Here is an 18,323-nt window from a genome sequence, read left to right as displayed (position 1 = left end):
GTTATCTTACCTTATTTTCATGTATGGTGTGTGTGTGTGTGTGTGTGTGTGTGTGTGTGTGTGTGTGTGTGTGTGTGTGTGCGTGTGTGTGCGCGCGCGCGTGCGTCCAGCTTCAGAATACATGGAAATAAGCTTAAGGTTCATAAGAAGGTATATCTTATTTTGCATTTTTAGCATATGTGTGTCCATACAAGGTTAAATTTTTTGTATCGCGTTTTAAAAACGGTTACTTCAATTAACTTTTATGTTATCTCAAGATATTGTTGTTTCCTGAAATCTACTAGTATTTTGTGAAATACCCTGTATATCATTAGGGATGACATTCTCATTGTACGGAGATCCACTCAAACGAGGAGGGCAGTTAATATGCAAGAATATAACGTTCTAAAACATTTGTTAGATAATTTTTCCAACATTATATGAAGATTCCTTTACATAGATTGCTAGAAATACTATTACAATGTTCCCACCAACCTCATAGACTCTTTGTACAATTTTGTGAGAAAGTTTGAAAATTTAAAAGAATGTGTATATTTTACGATTAATAATGATTATAATTGATTTTGTTGCAGTTTACTTTAGTATAAAACAGAGACCCGTCGTATTTTACAAAAACTATTTTCTCCAAATACTCCATAATAGAGTAAAGTACCTCACAATTGTCAACCAGTATACCAAAACCAGGTGATGTAAACATTCTGTGACATAATGCATTATGTTACCATTATAACGACTACGACTAGTAGAGGCTGATCCAGGACTGATCCTTGGAAGAGCGGTTATCAGTACAGAAGTCAATACCATTTGACGATATAATGCATCTATCCCTCAGATGGTCATATTAATTATAATATGTGAAATTACTTAACAGCATATTACAATCAGTGATTGATAAACACGATTATATTAGTAATTACAGCAGTAAAATATGAACACCAAATGTTCTCACCAAACTCCATGACCCCCCTCACAGACTACTAGACCATAGCGTGAAACGTTAATAAGTATATACGACAGCATCTCCCACAATACATTATCTTTATATAATTGCATTTATTAGGCTATTAGTTCTATACACATCAATGTTTAAAAATTTTTAGGGTCACCATTGCAGTATGAGTAAATTACAATTGATGTCATCTTTAAAGTCTTCTATAAATACGAAATGAACTTTCAAAATGTTTGGTCTCAGACCCACACCACTTGATTCCAATAATCATCAATCCTCTAGCACAACGAAATGGAATTAATAGTAAGTAAACCAGTTTTAATTCCTAATCAGAGTCGTAACGCCTTCTTGGCCATCTACGGGCATCCGCAAAGTAATTGTATTTCATGAATATGTCGGAAATGTTTTCAAATACGAAATATATCTATCTGGTGGGAGATGAGACTTCAGAAGTTTACTTTTGGTTTTGCTCGAGTCATTAACGAGTTCTATAAATAGCTTTTTAACGTTGGCTCTAACCTTAAAAATCTATGAAATCTCATGAGAAAACTTTGTTAATAGCTACCAAAATTCTTATAAATTTTATGGATATCGGTTTTCTTTCGGTTACTTGTGAAGAAAAGTTGATCTTACTACGATCCGGGTTTTGTCCAAATAATAAAAAAATAATTCAATATCAATTCCCCAACGTTTATATTACTTTAATAGAGCCCCTTATGAAACAGTTCTCATTCTCGACTTGACTACTCATCTTTGTTGCTACTGTTAAAGAATCCAAATAAGCAATAATTGGAAACTACAATTACTTATCATTTTCAATCAATAGATATCCAGTCGTCAAATTCCCAACCGTTGTCATAAGTCTAAGTAGAAAAGTAGAGGTTGATTTGTTTTTAAAAAGTTCTTGGAAAGGCCTAAGCTTGGTAATACACTGTATTTGCTTACTGTACTAACTTATTGCATTGCCTGTACTAACATATTTGAGCAAACTAGAATTACACCAGACTACATGTCGCGTTAGAGGTTTTATTAATTTTATTCCGATGGCTACATTACGTCCGTTACTATGGCATACATTAAACTGCCATATTATTATACCGTTTGTTTACAAATCTATATGTTTTTCGATTTTATCATTGGAATCATGAATACCCTTAACACCATAGTAAAAATAGTTCTCTACGTTGAGCCAAGTCTCATGCAATGAAATGCACCATAATCGCACTAATAAATCCATGTTACTTATAATAAATGAAGTTTTAAGTCTATAAGTCAGTACACCCTTGAGGTATCATGTAGATAGATAGAAATGGAACCTTCTCACCTCCTCCAGTGATGTTTCACTAGCGGTAAACTAACAAAATAATGTTTCATCCCCCTTAAAGTACGTGTTGTTGTTTTTATAAAATGAGACAAAATAAAAGAACACCCATTATGTATATATATGTGTGTGTAAGATATCATAAGATTGCGATATGTAAGAATGCGACCACTCGAAGTTATGTTTATGGAACAATGTAACACTGCAACATTACCTAGGGGGCGAGGAATGGGAGGCCGAAGGGTCGGGGCTGTTGCCAGAACTGGGTGCAATAAACAATGCCCCTCTCGTGCGGTGGCGAGTTGTGTCAACTTTGAAATGAATTGCCTCCCGCAAAACCCAAACTTTGTATTGAGTCAGCCCGAGCTCCACATCGATCATGTTTTGCTCCTCGGAGATTTACAGCTGTGTAAATTGGTAAAACGTTGTATACATATCGATGAAACTTTTCACGCCGATTAGCTTCACAACGTGATTAGCTACTAATCGAGAAGTTTCTTTAAAATATTGTCGGTTATAAATTGTTTAGTAGATTGCTATGTGTAAGCGAACTGTTAATTATACCTATGTAAGGCACTTTGTGGGAGGCTGGGATGAACTAAAAGTAATACAAATATACTGCTTATAATTTTTTGTACATAAAAGTAAAAAAAAAGTAAAACGCAAAACTAGTCAAATTTTTAATTAAAATGGAAATTCTGTGTTTTCTTGCGATTAAACCTATGTTTGGCGTGTAAGTTTTAATTTTAGTTACTTACATTTCAATAGTTTTTCTCATGCTCTACAAAAGAATTGTATATTTTTAACCCGTGTTTAATGTCAGTCTGTGTGTTAAATTCACTTGTAATAAAAATTAAATGTGGCAGTATCTCATAATACTCATATTCGTTATGCATTTAATAATTTTCCACGTAGGATATATTTCAAAACATTCAACATCTAAAAACCTACGTAACCATAAAGGCATTACCGAAACCTCTGTACTTGAAAGTAAAACATGCAAACTCTTTGTACAAGAGAAAGACGAACTTATATAATCCCTATGTTTAATGTTATGTTGGATAACCTTTGACTTTACGGTGAGTGAAAGTATTCGTTTGAAACAGCTGTATCTTTGTGTAGAACACAATTAATTACTTCATTTCTTTACTGTGCATCCTTTGAGGTAATGACGGATAAAGGTATTGAATGAAAGCCCTCATTAAACATTCTACTTTATTCTTTCAATGGCAACAATAAGTGGCTCAAAGCTTGATAATCTCTGGCGCCGGCCGACAGATGGTACTTTTGTTCTCCGCTTGGCTCCATTGTTTTAGCCCTTCACTGCTTCCACCCCTCCTCCACCATCTGGGTCCTCCGCTTACCCTGCCTTGGAGAGGTTCATTGGAGTCTTAATGAATACCTTTGAGATGTGGGTGAGTATTTATTACAACATTTATTTTTACGAAGACTTTTCAAAGTTTTAAATAAGCAGTAGCATAGATATTTTGAAGTTTGATTAAAAATTGCATACCATCTCGAATGAGACTAACAACATCAATAAAGTTAATGGGGTTTACCACCTTATACATCGTACAACTATAATGCGAAAGCACGAGCATTTCAAAACAATATTAGCAAACGATATTGCATGCAGAATAGGCTTGAACACACAAACACCAAACTTCGACCTCAACATTTACCATGACGGCAACGATGTTATAAACTCCGCGTATACGACGATGTCGATCTTCGTACAAACTAAACTCCTAGCTGAAATGGGGTTTATAGGTCTAGATATAATCCTTCAAAATATGATTCTTTAAACGACTTAATACAAACATATTCAGGGAGTTCCAGTGTGATACAAGTAAATAAACTAATCACCTAAATTATTATATATTTGACTGCATTAATAATGAGTTACAAGATTACAACAAAGTACTATACATGGGGTAGAAGTATGGGATGAAGGTTAGCGTACAAACTGTAGAGGCTGGAGTTTAACATACGCTGTAAAGACATACAAACAATTAATCTTGTTTTTTAATATATATATATATATATAATGCTGTTACGTTTCCTATAATACCAAGAAAGTTCGCTAACTATACTACAATAAAACGTTACTTTACCTATCTATATATCACAAATCAACATAAAATATAACAAACCATTATTTAAAAGTCATACAAATTTTTAGAAAACAATTACGATAAATACCTTTTAATAAGATACTTTTTTATTCATAATTCTCATACTAAGATTTCGATAGATAAACTATCTACATGAAATTTGCGCCAATAAGTGAATAATTAGAAAACAATATACATATAATCATAACAGGTAAGTCAGTAAGAATATGATTGGATGAATATGATGCGACAAGAAGATACGCAAATATTTTAAAGACATAAAATGGAACCAGATTAAGTTAAGAACAGGGTAAGCGGTGTTGACTCTGAATAAGCTAGCCGCTAAACAAGTTTTGTTTAACCAAAGGCAGTTCGTTTAAAAGTTAAGTTGCTACAGAGAACGGAGATTTGCCTGAGCTACTGTATCCGATCATAAATTCCTGGAATCATTTACAACAGTTTAGGTTACAGGGTCTGAATAGTTGATCATGAATGTTTTTTAACGTTAAAAGTAACTCGCTTTTCTATTCAGTCTCTCGAAAGCCACATAATGTCCCTGATAGTTAGGAAGTTAACTAACTCTCTACAATGAAAATGGAAAAGGAAAAAATGCAATTAAAAGGTATATCAGTAATATTTTTTTGCAACTTTTTAAGTAAAGGTACCAAAGCTTAGTTGTTAAATATAAATAAAGTTTCTTTATAAAATCAATGTAATTCCTACAACGATCATATTTTTCTGAACATTGTTCAAGGAATTCCTATAGTACTGACGACGAAGCAACGGTTAAAGATATACGTCTTCCATTAGGTAACTGTATTTTTTAATTACGTTCATTTTGTAAATGTTTACTTAATATGGTATTATATATTTATGATGAGATCAGAAATTTAAATTAAAGAAAACTTACGAACGTAACTTAAAATTTAATATGTCTGCGTTTATAAAGTCTACATTGTAAATATACACACTTATTCTTAAGGAAAGATAATATTTTCTAAGATGCTGACCAATTTCTTATCTAAATTACACTCTATTGTGACATCAGTAGGTATATGATTAAGAAATTCCTAGAAGGATTAATTAGCAGGTTGTCCATATTGAAAGAAATTGATAAAATTGCTGGCTCAGTAAGTAATAAGTTTGCTGACTCAGCCAGTTTTTGTTCAACATTTCTTTCTGAATATGACGAAATATCACAAGATAGTAATTCAATTAGTAATGTTTTTACATGGTAATAAGTAAAACTTGGAAAATTATAACTACACCTATATCGTAGAGCTAGGAAATACGATGAGCTATTTTAAAATTTCTAAGATAGCACCTATGAGGTGTTGAGAATACATTGTTATCCGTTTTGCTTTTTAAAAACAATAAAACGAAGGCAACGAATAAGCTTTATGAGATATATGATTGAGTAGGTACCTAAAACATTAACACGTTTGTGTACGGGCAAGTTGAATTCAGTTGGATGATGAAATAGTTTCTACAATTAGAATTAATTAAATGGCAGAGTAGTCGCTAATGACAAAAGAAGAGCGGACATTGCTCAAGAGTATCGGTGACATGTGATGTCCGCGCCGCGCCGAGCAGCTCACTGTACGCCGCCATCTTGACTTGGCTGTCTATCTTTACTCTGACCGCAAGACGTAGACGAGTAATGGCATTGTCAACAGTTCGCAACAGACACTAGACCAGATAAATTTCACTGTTTTCATCGTCGATGAAATTAAATAACAAGAGAATCCTTAAAACTAAAACTAATGTTGCTCTTGATTGATGTTTTCCTTCGAATCTTAATTCACAGCACATAACATTATTGTTTTTCACAGTAAATACTATCTTATAAATCATACCAATAAATAACTAAATGCTTTACATTATTGGCTGAAATGAAATATTTTATTTTTATTAATTCATAAATATGATGACATTTTTATTATTAAAGAATAATAGTTAACAGAAGGATGTAAGAGAATTTGCTAACGGTCAGTCATATCCTATAAAGTTAGTTGCACCATCATCGAAATAAGTGTTGTTCATGTACAAATAAAGCTTCGTGATAAATTTTAAGCCTATAAATATCGGTTCTTTTTGTTTCCGAGATATCATGTGGGGCAGACAGACAGAAAGAGGGACAGAAATAAACATTTCCAGCCTCTCGAGAGATAGGCTTTGCTAAAACTCAGGCAATAATTATACGTATGTATTTTAAAATTATATGGTGTTAAGAGCTAAATCTTAAGAAAGTGGACATTGAATGAACCTATAACACTTTTACGCCCTTATTATCGGTCGTAGATTTATGTTTTATGTGTCATTGTCATATGATTAAGTGGTCACTGATTAGTTATTAATTACATAGTGCAAAACAGTTTAGTATTTTCTCAATTACCAATATACAAAAATAGCAAGAAAAATCATTTGGACTCCCATAGTTTTAATAATTCTTAAAATAAGACACCCTTCATAGTTCTAGGACTGAATGTAAATGTGTAAAATGTTCGTGAGTTTTAACATACCGTTTATAGGTATAAAACCAAGATGGCTGCCAATAGAGCATTACGCGTTATTGCCCTACATTGTAAGATTTGAAATTTCTTTATCTTATTAATTCCTTTAACTTCACCCTTAATCCTTATTTCATCTTCAAGATGCTCTGTGAAGCCTGTAAGTTCAGGCGACTTTGATATATTATTAGTTTACAAGGAAGACCACGCGGACGTAAGAGTTCCAGACTAATTAAATGTGGTATCCGATTTGTCCATTAGTGTGGTCGTAATCCCCTTACCACTGAGAGACAGACGAGCTGAACTTAACCCCGCTAAAATTACATTCACTAGATTCCCTTAAGGGAATAAATTTCATGAATTTTTAAACTTGTAATCGTTTAATTACATGATATATGTGAGACAGTACAAAAATTATCAGAAGAAGACTGTACATGTTCCATAACTTTAAATATTAAGTGTTATTTTGGTGTCTAAATTTCTATAAGGCTTTATATAATTTCTAAAACTTGATCTGTGGACCACGGCGTGAAGGTAGCTCTTAGCCCAATACAATGGTCAGGTAGCGGGTGGATTGAATGGACAAGATCGTTTAACGAATCAATTGCATACATTTACATATATGTACTGCTATATAGAGTTATTTTTATGTCGTACACCTTCAGCAGAGCTTATTCCATTCATGACTGTATCGTGTACTTTCTTACTCATATTGGTAAAAGCTGAAAATAATGTTTTTCAATTAACAATATTTTTCAATCCTCTGTGCGAAGTCTAAAAGGACATTCTGCTTAACAATATTTTTCAATCCTCTGTGCGAAGTTTAAAAGGAGATTTTGCGATGGGTCACGTGAAATCAACAAATTCAGAATGCGTGAATTCAGAATGCTTTTATCCTCCTTGTCTGGTGTCCAAAGTTTTTAATATAGCCGATAACTATGAAAATTCAGAGAAATGGAAAGCAGTTTTAATATCTTTGTTAATAAAATTACATTTTAGGAATTTTCTGTTTGAGCACGTTTGTACTCCTTAACCTTAACAGAAAACTGAATGGCACTTTGTAAGCCGTGCATTGTTCTCTATAAAATTAAAATGTGATATTTCAACTTTTAAGAAATAATTGTGTCGTCAATATCAAGGAACTTTTCAACGTCGGTCCCGATCAATAATACAATAATGTGGAGTATGTCTTGTGAAAAACTCTTAATGCTGGTAATAAATAATTAAATGCACTACTTAATTGGCTGAAACGAAATATTTCATATTTATAACTGCATTAATATGATTGACCTTAAAAAATAAATAAGTAGTAGTTAACAGTAAGATGCAAAATATTCGCTAACGATCAGCCAATCGTGCAACCTAAAACCGTTACTAATCAAAACAAGAAATGATACATGAATAACGTTTATAATCCTTCCAACCCCGCCAGTGCATTCGATTTTACAGGTGAATTATTTGTGGGCATATAAATAGTTTATAGCAAGAGAGCTGCATAAATACTAGTCTACTAATCTTCGGTGAAATATGTTATGCAAAAGATCCAAATTAATGATTACAATTATTTAATTATATTATATTGCAACCGTCTGTACTAGTGGCCATCGTAAATTTAACCTTACGTGAACAATGTTAAACTTCTACTCGCTTATTTCACACATGTCTCATTATTAAGATATTACTAATAAGTATCTAATATCTTTATAATTATTGTAAGAAGTTTTTTTTTAATTTTTATTTTTTTACTAAGTAATAAACAGTAAATAAACTGAAAAGGACACGCACCAATTATTTATTTACAACGAGACATCTTTCAAATATTGTATTCTACGTACAAACTTATAGTCGTAAAAGTGTTTCAGATTTAATATTATTTTTATGGGAAAAATAAAGGTCATTTTAGTGCAGCTGAGTCCTAAGCACTTAAATTTATCAAACCAAATAGTTCTTTTGTGAATTTCAAAGATAATACCATTAATTCCGCGGCATTGTATTGCTTTGAAAGCGTGGATGTAAATTATCGCTCATTAGTAAATATTAAATAAAACACAAAGACATTAAAAAAAAGTAATCATCAAAATCCGTATTGACTTTATTCCAACCATAAAAAGGTGTCATGTTTGAGGTTTAAAGTACACAGATTACAATTTATACAGGGTGACAATTAAGTCTGGAACCTCTTTTTTAATTTTTGAACCACAATAGAAAGAAATACCAAAGTTCATACGTGCTTACTGGTGATAGTAACGCACACATCTGCCCAATTACCGACCAGATAATCTCTTTGGGGGACGGTCCACATTCTTAAACAGCAGCATAGGTCAAGTTTGGTATAAAATTAAAGGTCTTACTTAGCAGAGTACAATGCCGCAAACCGGACTTCAAAAGGTGGATTCATGCAGTAGTTATAGCTATTTGAATTTTAAAACAATTGAACAATGTAAATTATTAAGTATTACAAGTAAACACCAATTTTTAAGTACCTGTGATCAAAGTAAGTGTTCAAAATGTTCCCCTCCCATCATCTGACAATGTAGTAATCGAAGCCAGGAATCAATAATTATTACCAATAACACAACTACTGTTAGAATGTGAAAGTGGCAGATTGAGTCATACACAGGATCCACAGAAACTTAACGTTTGGGCAGGTATTATAGGAAATCAAATTATGGGCCCATTATTTATCAATGGTAATGTAAAATGGTGACTCGTATCTAGCAATGCTCCAAAATGAGATAATTCCTGCACTACAAGCTGCTCTTTTTCGACAATTTAAAAGAATTTATTTCCAACAAGATGGCGCGCCACCACACTTTGCTCTCCTTGTTAGAGAATACTTGGATACAATATTCCATCACAGATGGATTGGAAGACGTGGTGCAGTAGAGTGGCCTGCTCGTTCCCCTGATTAATCTCCGCTGGATTTTTTTCTTTGGGGATACCTCAAAGATAAAGTTTATCGTACTAAGCCTCGAGATTTGGCGCACCTAAGAAATCTCATAGTCCAAGAAGCTCAAGATATTCCTCGTGACTACCTTCAAAATGCAGTGGATGGCTTTTACAACCGCCTAGGACATTGACTTACTTATAATACTTAATAGTTTACATTGTTCAATTGTTTTAAAATTCAAATATCTATAACTACTGAATGAATCCACCTTTTGAAGTCCGGTTTTGCGGCATTGTACTCTGCTAAGTAAGACCTTTAATTTGATACCAAACTTGACTTATGCTGCTATTTAAGAATTTTGTCTGACTCCTTGTGGACCGTCCCCCAAAGGGATTATCTGGTCGGTAATTGGGCAGATGTGTGCGTTACTATCACCAGTAAGCACGTGTGAACTTTGGTATTTCTTTCTATTGTGGTTCAAAAATTAAAAAAGAGGTTCCAGACTTAATTGTCACCCTGTATAAGTATAATAAAAAACCAGTGAAAAATCATCAATTCAAATATAAAGTTAACGATGGTCTGCGTGTATATTAAAAAGTAAAGTGTACATTCGTTTTCCTTAGTCTTAACTAGTTGTCGACTCTATCGGCATGAATGGACCGCACCGCCCTCTAATGAATAAATCGAATACCACTTTAATTAGCTGTCCTTCAAGCGCCTGCCCTCAACCCGCTAGAGTCTTTTATCCTTATTTAATTGGCCAAACATCTCCCGGGCTTTAACTGATTAATCCTGGGAGATATTTACCGGTTAATGAGGCATACTATTGGGAGCTTTCAACTCCTAAGCATCTAGGGAGTAATTTCCTGGAGAACATAAACAAGGGTATTAAAAGTTCCAATGAAACCTCTAGACAGGTAATTTGCAGGTATCAAAAGTAAAAATGAAAGCTCTAGATAAATCATATTCTTACAAACTTTATGAGCAGTTTACTAATTTACGTTGTTCAGTTTTATTTAAGATTTTCCTGCTCGGTACCTCTAACTATGAAAATTTTTCCAGAAGAGGCCGACCGGTTTTTAAAAATTGTTCAGCTCGTTTTCAAGGGACTGTGCAAGGATCTTATCAAACATAATATAGGGGATATTCAATATAGTACAAGATCGATAGTACTGATAAATAGTACTTACGGAAGAAATTATAATCTGCGCCATCTTTAACTTATCATACGTTTTGGCAATCTTTGACCGCTCGTCCATTAACTCTCCCATAAAATTTAAAAAAGTTTATAAATCTTTTATATTTGGAAATATGCAAGAGTATTACATTACGTACAATGAAGTCATGTTGTCATATAATAAACTTTTGAAATTGCAGCTACAGATTGTTAACCACAATAAATTGGAATATATAACACATTCTAAGAAGTTGCAATTGGTTTTCGTCAGAGTTCAGTTTTAAAAAGGTTTATTTTGACTATAAAGCGTAAAAAATGTAGGAATGCATTAACCCTTCATCGGTCAAAAATATATTTAGTTATATTAATGAACAAAGTAACTCAAATAGGACGTTACTTTATCTTAGCGATTGAGAAAAATAAAACAATTAATTCTTCTTCTAAAATAACCGGCCGTTTCTATTTCTATTTCTAAAGACAGGTCTCATCCATAACAAGAAGGCCTATGCATGAAGGCACCGGAAATAGCATCTGTTGAGAGGAGAGACAAGCTTAGCCACCCACGGGTAGCCATATCTTAGCTTTAATGAGAGCGTGGGTCTACGATTTGTGAGAAGATCCTACATAACAACTTCTTTTATTGTACGATTCCATACATAGTCAATTTCCCGATAAATGTTAATTCTTGGCAGGAGATGCCAGGATCAGTAACAAAAGAAGTTAAAGACTCCCATGCACTTAAATGCATAAGAATCATTTTACATAAATAGAAATAAAGAAAACCAATTAATAATTATGAAAGCTATATTGATAATTCCGTTCTTGTTTCTTGTCAATGTATTAAAGAACTATTGAATTAACTATTGTATTCCCGTAGAATTTTCAATGCTGGTTAAAATGTTAGCAAATATTTGTAATTACATCATATGGTATTTCAATATTATTAGTAACAGAATAACGTAAATAACTTATTTATTAGTGGATTCGCTTGACGATGTAACATTTGATTTTGAAAGGCCTAGTTGAAGAGATGAAATTATATTGGCGTTGTTAATTATTAGTTTTGATTTTGTCCCATTTGCTCCAAAACTCTTCAGTGAGAGTAATGTTCAATAAATGACTGTCCTTACAAGATGTCACCATCATTAGTAATTATATCACATCAACTGCACTTGTATTGCTCCTTTCACTTCTTTAAATCTCCCCCTTCCCAAGCCTTCAAATTACAAAATCATTTTCCCGGTTTTACAGTTTAAGGCATTTAATAATGTTGAATTTTATACTACTGCTTGTAATAGTCGAGGAACTTTCTTTTCCCTCAAATACAACTTGAAATGTCATACTTTGTGTCAAAACACAACTTTCGTGTTCTAAAAACGTAAAAAACGTAATGAAGCCACAAAACATTCTGAATAAAACAAAGCCACTACTAGGTTGATGACATTATGTGTTATATTAATCAACACAGTTTCATTACAAATACTACTATTATATTACAGTTACTTTCAGCTATTCCACTAATCAATTATACATATATATATATATATATATATAAAATATGTAAAAATACTGTGAAAGATTCATCCCACAAAGCTAATTTTTAACATGATATTAAAATTAATACAACAGAGCTGCTCAAAATCAATAATTGTCTTTGTCGTGTAATGAACAAGTTTTATGCAAATAATACAAAGAGTGTGGTTTTCTGTTTTCTCTGAGCACACGTTAATGAACAGGAACACATACACTCTGCCCGCCCCAGTTTATATAGTGGAAAAGCACAATGCAGCAACATATACATATATTATCGTAGTAAAAATTTTAATGTGTTTATTCTCAATATAAAATGTATTGAAAGAGTTATGTATGATATGTTATATATACGTTTAAAACATCCTATTCTGTCATAATTATTTTTTCAACTGAACATATTTATATTTACGAGCAAGCATTTCTAAATACTAAACTTTTAAGATGTTTTTTTGTTTTGTCTCTTACTACTGTATAGTCATATTTGCAAGCATTCTGTAATATATTCAAACCAAACTTAAGAGAATAATATGTTTAAAATTTAACAAAGCGAGATAAAGCTTTGATACTGTAGCATCTATACATTATATTAATTTGTATTACTACTTAGATTTAGTTTTGGTTAACTTAAAACGAACATTAAAGTTGCGTCACAGTGTTATTACTAAATGATTATTAAAATAAGGCAGATAATACTATCACATATGTTATTCAAAATGAAACAAGCTACACCTTATTAAAAATCTATCAAATACAATGTAAATTATGCATAACATTCTAAATAATGATTGGTATCCTATAAGATCAATAGAAAAGAAGTTAAATTTGCAGCAGACAACTGTTAATGTGAGGTTCATAATAAATTTAATTCAATATTGTGTAAACCACAACTTTGCTCGTAAGGGTTCACGAACAAAGCATATTCACTATTAATGTTACTTTACAGATCCCTTTGAGTAAAAAGAGAATAAATGTTACAGTTAAAGTATCTACTACACTTGTAAGGAATATATAAAGATAACGTTAAAATACGTACCAATGTCTTATCTAAGAGCACAACTCGACTTTTCCATTAACTGTATCCTAAAACAAGAGACAAAATGTAAAATATGTTTTAAATTTAATATTAAAAGCATATTTATACACAATTAGTACACTAAATATCATTTATACACAGTGTACTATAAGTGGAATAATAATCTAAACTGTGGTTGAAACTTAAAATCTTTGATATTGCAATGTTATTTTTTAAATTTTGTTTTAGGGCAGTTCCTTGTTTAATTTATTCATTTAACACAAACTAATTGTTTTTAAATCCAGGACGTTTAGGGCATTTTAAAATATTGAAAACAATAGCAGGCGCTTAAACAAAGTTAAATTACCAATTTTCATATCTGTCTTAGATAAATATTTAACTCTTTTCATACATTTTTGCATAACTTTTTTTTAAAGGAGAATCCGATTCCCTTTTACCCTAAGCCCTACTCTGCCCATGGGCCGCTGACCTGTGCGAAGATCTTATCAAACAGAATAAGGGAGAGAGACGATACAGTGCAAGGTCGATGGTACTGATAAAAAGCGTAAGGGCCACAGACAGGATTCGAACCTGCGCTATCTCTAACTCAGACTCAAGTCCAACGTCTTAGACCGCTCGGCTATCGGCAGTCCCAAAACTATTTTTCCCTAACATATCTAATTTCAATGTGACGTTTTTCACGTTTTTCTTTCGTTTATTCAGATACGGACGTGAATTGTGTTATATTTTTCATTCCACACAAGTAACTATCAGTATATTGTTGTTTATAAAAATGTCAAATCATTAGACCTGAATTAGCAATATCAATTAGGCATTCGACCTAGTCACAAGAATATATTCGGTAAACAGTTCTTTAGGTAAGGACTGATAATATCACAGCTTACACCGTATGTTGCATGAAGTACACAATCTACACCATACAAATGTTTACTTCATTTGAACAAAGCAGACTTAATTTTTAATCATGTTCTAAATATGATATATTTAGGGATTATTAATGCTTACAAGGGGTTAATAGGAAATTATTGAAACTCGCGCAACATAAAATATTATATATTGCAAAGATTTTTGGCTTTAAACTCTGCATCCAAATCTAAGAGATAGGACCGATTGAAGAACGAACTTTTAATTATACATTAGCTCCAGCTATACAAGTAACTATAAGGCAACCAGAGTAATAAACTTAGGATCTACTCGAAACTCCATTTCAGTATTCGAGGGTGTGAATGGAGCCCAGAACCCTCTAATGGATAAATCGAATACCACTTTAATTAGCTGTCCTTCAGCCGCCGCTCCGTGTCGTGAGGTACTTATTGTTCTATGTCTGCTCCCTACTGCACAGCACATCGGATGAAAGGAAATCAATGTTCGTTCTAAACAGGTTAGCAAACAGTTTTAATACTTGATAAACGAATACATAATTAAATACTGACTAGAGAGGTAAGCGAAGTTCAATAGATGTGGAATAACTCTTACAGAAAAACATCCTGTGTTGCTTTCGTAAGTCGGACATTATTATATCACAGGATCGACTGTGGCCTTCAAAGTCTCTGGAACTCAGAAGTTTATCCTTGGAAACGCTTCAAATAAATTAAACTGTTATAGAAGTGAAATAATGCTTAATAAAGAAGTTATAAAGCACCTGAATACGAACTTTACAATTTTTTAACTTTTATTTTTCACTTATAAAAAGAAGCTGAGGAAAAATGTTACTATACTTATTCTTACATTGACCTCTATTTACTGCCTTTTTTGAGATCACATGGCACATGCGATATCAGGAGGTATAATTGTCATTATCTATATCATGCCACTTTGGTTTAAAATTGCCGTTTTTCTGTTTTAGCCTGTACAATTCAAAGCGATCAGGTAATGGAACTCTTTTACGTTAGGCTCTCAAAAAACTTAAACAATGAGGAAATTTAACTACTTCAACCATGATTCTCAGCTGCAAACCGCACTAAAATATCTCGAAATTAACTAGTACAAATGTGTTGCTGTATCTATTAGTTTGCTCTGTCATTACAGATCAGATTTTGCTGCACTCAGTTTAGGTTATACCGGCCAGAATTAAACTCACTTGGTTTCTTTTAATTGGCTATATTAATAACATCTAATATTATAAAGTAGCCACCAAGTTAGTTACGTTTAGTGGCAGACTTACTGACTGTTATAACAGTTCAGTTTCTCCCCATTGGACTAGTTACTTGAAAAGTACATTAGAGGTACATTGCGCACTAACCGTTAGGAAATAAAAATGTCACACTTATATTACATATCTGAAATATTTAAAACCCGAGAAGAGGTTTTTTTGATATTATATCATTATATTTTATTTGATATTATATAAATCCACTTAATGATATGACCCAAATTAGGTAAAATCATTAAGTGGATTTATATAATGAACTCATTTGTAAAAATTCAGAAGATGGATTATCAATTAGAATTTTATTTTTCAAAAATTATTATTCAAATGATGAATTAAACTCTCATTCGCCCAGAGCAACGTCTGAAATCTGGCACTGTCACAGAGTTCTGGAATCTGGAATGCACGTCCGCCCGAAGAGATGCAAAAAACGTCGGTGACGAATATGTTAAAAACGAACACTGCATCACTTTGACATCAGAGACGCCTAGACTATAATAGAAGTTTATCCAGAAGCCATCTAGTATAATCTATATAAGGAGGTAATTGTCTTACCTAGTTCACAATGGACTACAACATTTTTTATAATTATAGATTCTACCTTACCTATCAAGGCGACATCAATAGTTTTGGACACTAAAACTCAAAAAAATTATAAAAGATCTGGGTTCTCAACGCATACACCGCACATTTGAGGGAAACGAGAGAAATGAGTAAACAGTAAGGATGCACTCAAACACATGCAAACATTTGTTCAAATGGTTATATTGTTTTGTATTAGATTCCAAAATATAAAAAAAACATACTTATTAACACTATAATTACTATTCATCGTTATTATAGACATCATAATTATTCCCTATGAAAATACCTTGAAAATAAATAAATCAATCTAATTCTGCTATTAGTTTTCAGTTAGAACAGCTCGTATTAATTATTTCATCTGAACAATTAGCTCCTTGTTGTGACTGAATAAGGAAAGCACTAATGATACAGCATCGTTATTACCATGTCCGGCAAAAGGCCAGACTCCAGAGCGGACAAAAAACCTCATTAGTATTCCCATACAGGCCTCGAGTATACTCGGTGCCATATTACGTTCTTGTCTGTATAATAAAACAAGCCTCGTCGTTAGAGCTAATCCTAACCTTAAAGAATAGTAATCCAGAAATACAAGCTAACTAAGTTTTAAGTTTGATTGCTGCTACACAACCATTGTAATAAAATAACTAACAACGTTCAACAATGTAGAGAATGAAATTCCTATACTCGGATTTAGTCAAAGGTTTGATAAAATTCGTGCCCCTATATGTGTATATATAATTGTTATATTTATTTGTTATACCCAACTATGGTATCGGTGGAATGCATGCTACAAGGAAGCATACAGAAACCTCGCTATCCTTAGCCTAGTCATCTTGACCATGTTTTGAAGAGAACACTGTATAAGGGACGATTGTTAGAATTATTATAATTAATTCTTTACACCTTTATATAATGCATTTCGAGCACAGACACCTGTGATACTTAATGTATGATATTTCAGTTCACTTGTCCTACGTATTATTTTAATTGGAAGATTAGAATATTTTAACAGGGTTTTAAAATTTATTCCACCTATTTATTTATTCCATAAAAAGCTTAACAATTTTTAAAAGTTATATTTTCATCTGTTTTCATTAAAAAAACGTAAAAAAGTACACCAATTTCATCATGCTTATACTCTTATGCTATGTTATAGGCCAAAAGTGAACTCGAAATACTTATAAAGTTTTTATTCGTTTTCTTCAATATGGATTTAAGTTTGAGGAACAAGTACATTCAATACATTTACTAAAGAAGATCACATTTTAATTAAACTCTAAGTGACCAGAAAATGTAACTATTTCAGTATAAAATGAAGTACATTCAACTGTAAAAGAACACATACAATGGTATTAGTCGAATACAGCGAATACAGCTTATAAACATACATACATTTTATAGCGGTAATAAAAGAGTCCCTTTATCTCAAAATGGTTGGGTTCACAATGGGACTACGCTGTCTTGGAGCTGAAAGAAATGTCATTGTGAGGCTCCTAGCGGAACACCGGCTCCACCTCGCAAACAAAAAGCTAATTAGACATTCCTTCTGGTACGTAGGATTAGTATACACTAAGGTGTATTACTATTGTCCCTAGTAGAATCAATTAATGAGGTTTAATTAGTAATAGGCCTAAATGTCAGTAACAGTACATTCCAATTTTTTATTATTATATTTTAACGCCTCATTTCATAACCGTAACTGATAAGGAAACGAGTGTGTACATTACATGCTGTAATTTATATGCTCACTGTGTTAGTTCTTCACATAATGGATTTAATGTTTCATGTACCGTCATAGTTGTAATCTATATTAATAATATTCTTTGGACCTTAGTCTTAGAATGCTTTAAAACCTATGTTGAATTTTTTTATTAATTGAACAAACACTTTACTGTTAGAGCATTGTTAACTTGAATAAGTGTGTAAGAGGTGTACAGGACTTGTGGGCTTCTCACATCCATACAGTTTTGTGTAATTAGTCTTTCTATCTATCATCATTTTTACATCGATATCATCTGTACCTCGATACTGCGTGTATAGATATAAAGGCTATAGGTCAGTT

The 18,323-nt window shown here is 32.5% G+C and overlaps 1 protein-coding gene across 12 annotated transcripts in view; it reads right to left on the bottom strand.

The window, feature by feature from the left end:
- Nucleotides 1–18,323, bottom strand: part of LOC124357269 (CUGBP Elav-like family member 1) — a 1,015,984-nt gene that overhangs the window by 889,706 nt on the left and 107,955 nt on the right. For 10 of the 12 annotated variants that reach the window (XM_046808844.1, XM_046808854.1, XM_046808855.1 and 7 more), the window contains exon 2: nt 13,528–13,574. The exons of the other annotated variants lie outside the window; for them this stretch is intronic. The gene's annotated coding sequence lies outside the window, so the exon portion shown is untranslated. The remainder of the gene's footprint in view (nt 1–13,527; nt 13,575–18,323) is intronic. 12 annotated transcript variants of the gene reach the window in all.

Source organism: Homalodisca vitripennis, chromosome 3 (genome assembly GCF_021130785.1).
Source record: "Homalodisca vitripennis isolate AUS2020 chromosome 3, UT_GWSS_2.1, whole genome shotgun sequence".
In the NCBI taxonomy this organism is placed as follows: Eukaryota; Metazoa; Arthropoda; class Insecta; order Hemiptera; family Cicadellidae; genus Homalodisca; species Homalodisca vitripennis.
The sequence above is the reverse complement of the archived record's forward strand: the minus strand, read 5'-3'. Positions and strand labels throughout refer to the sequence as shown.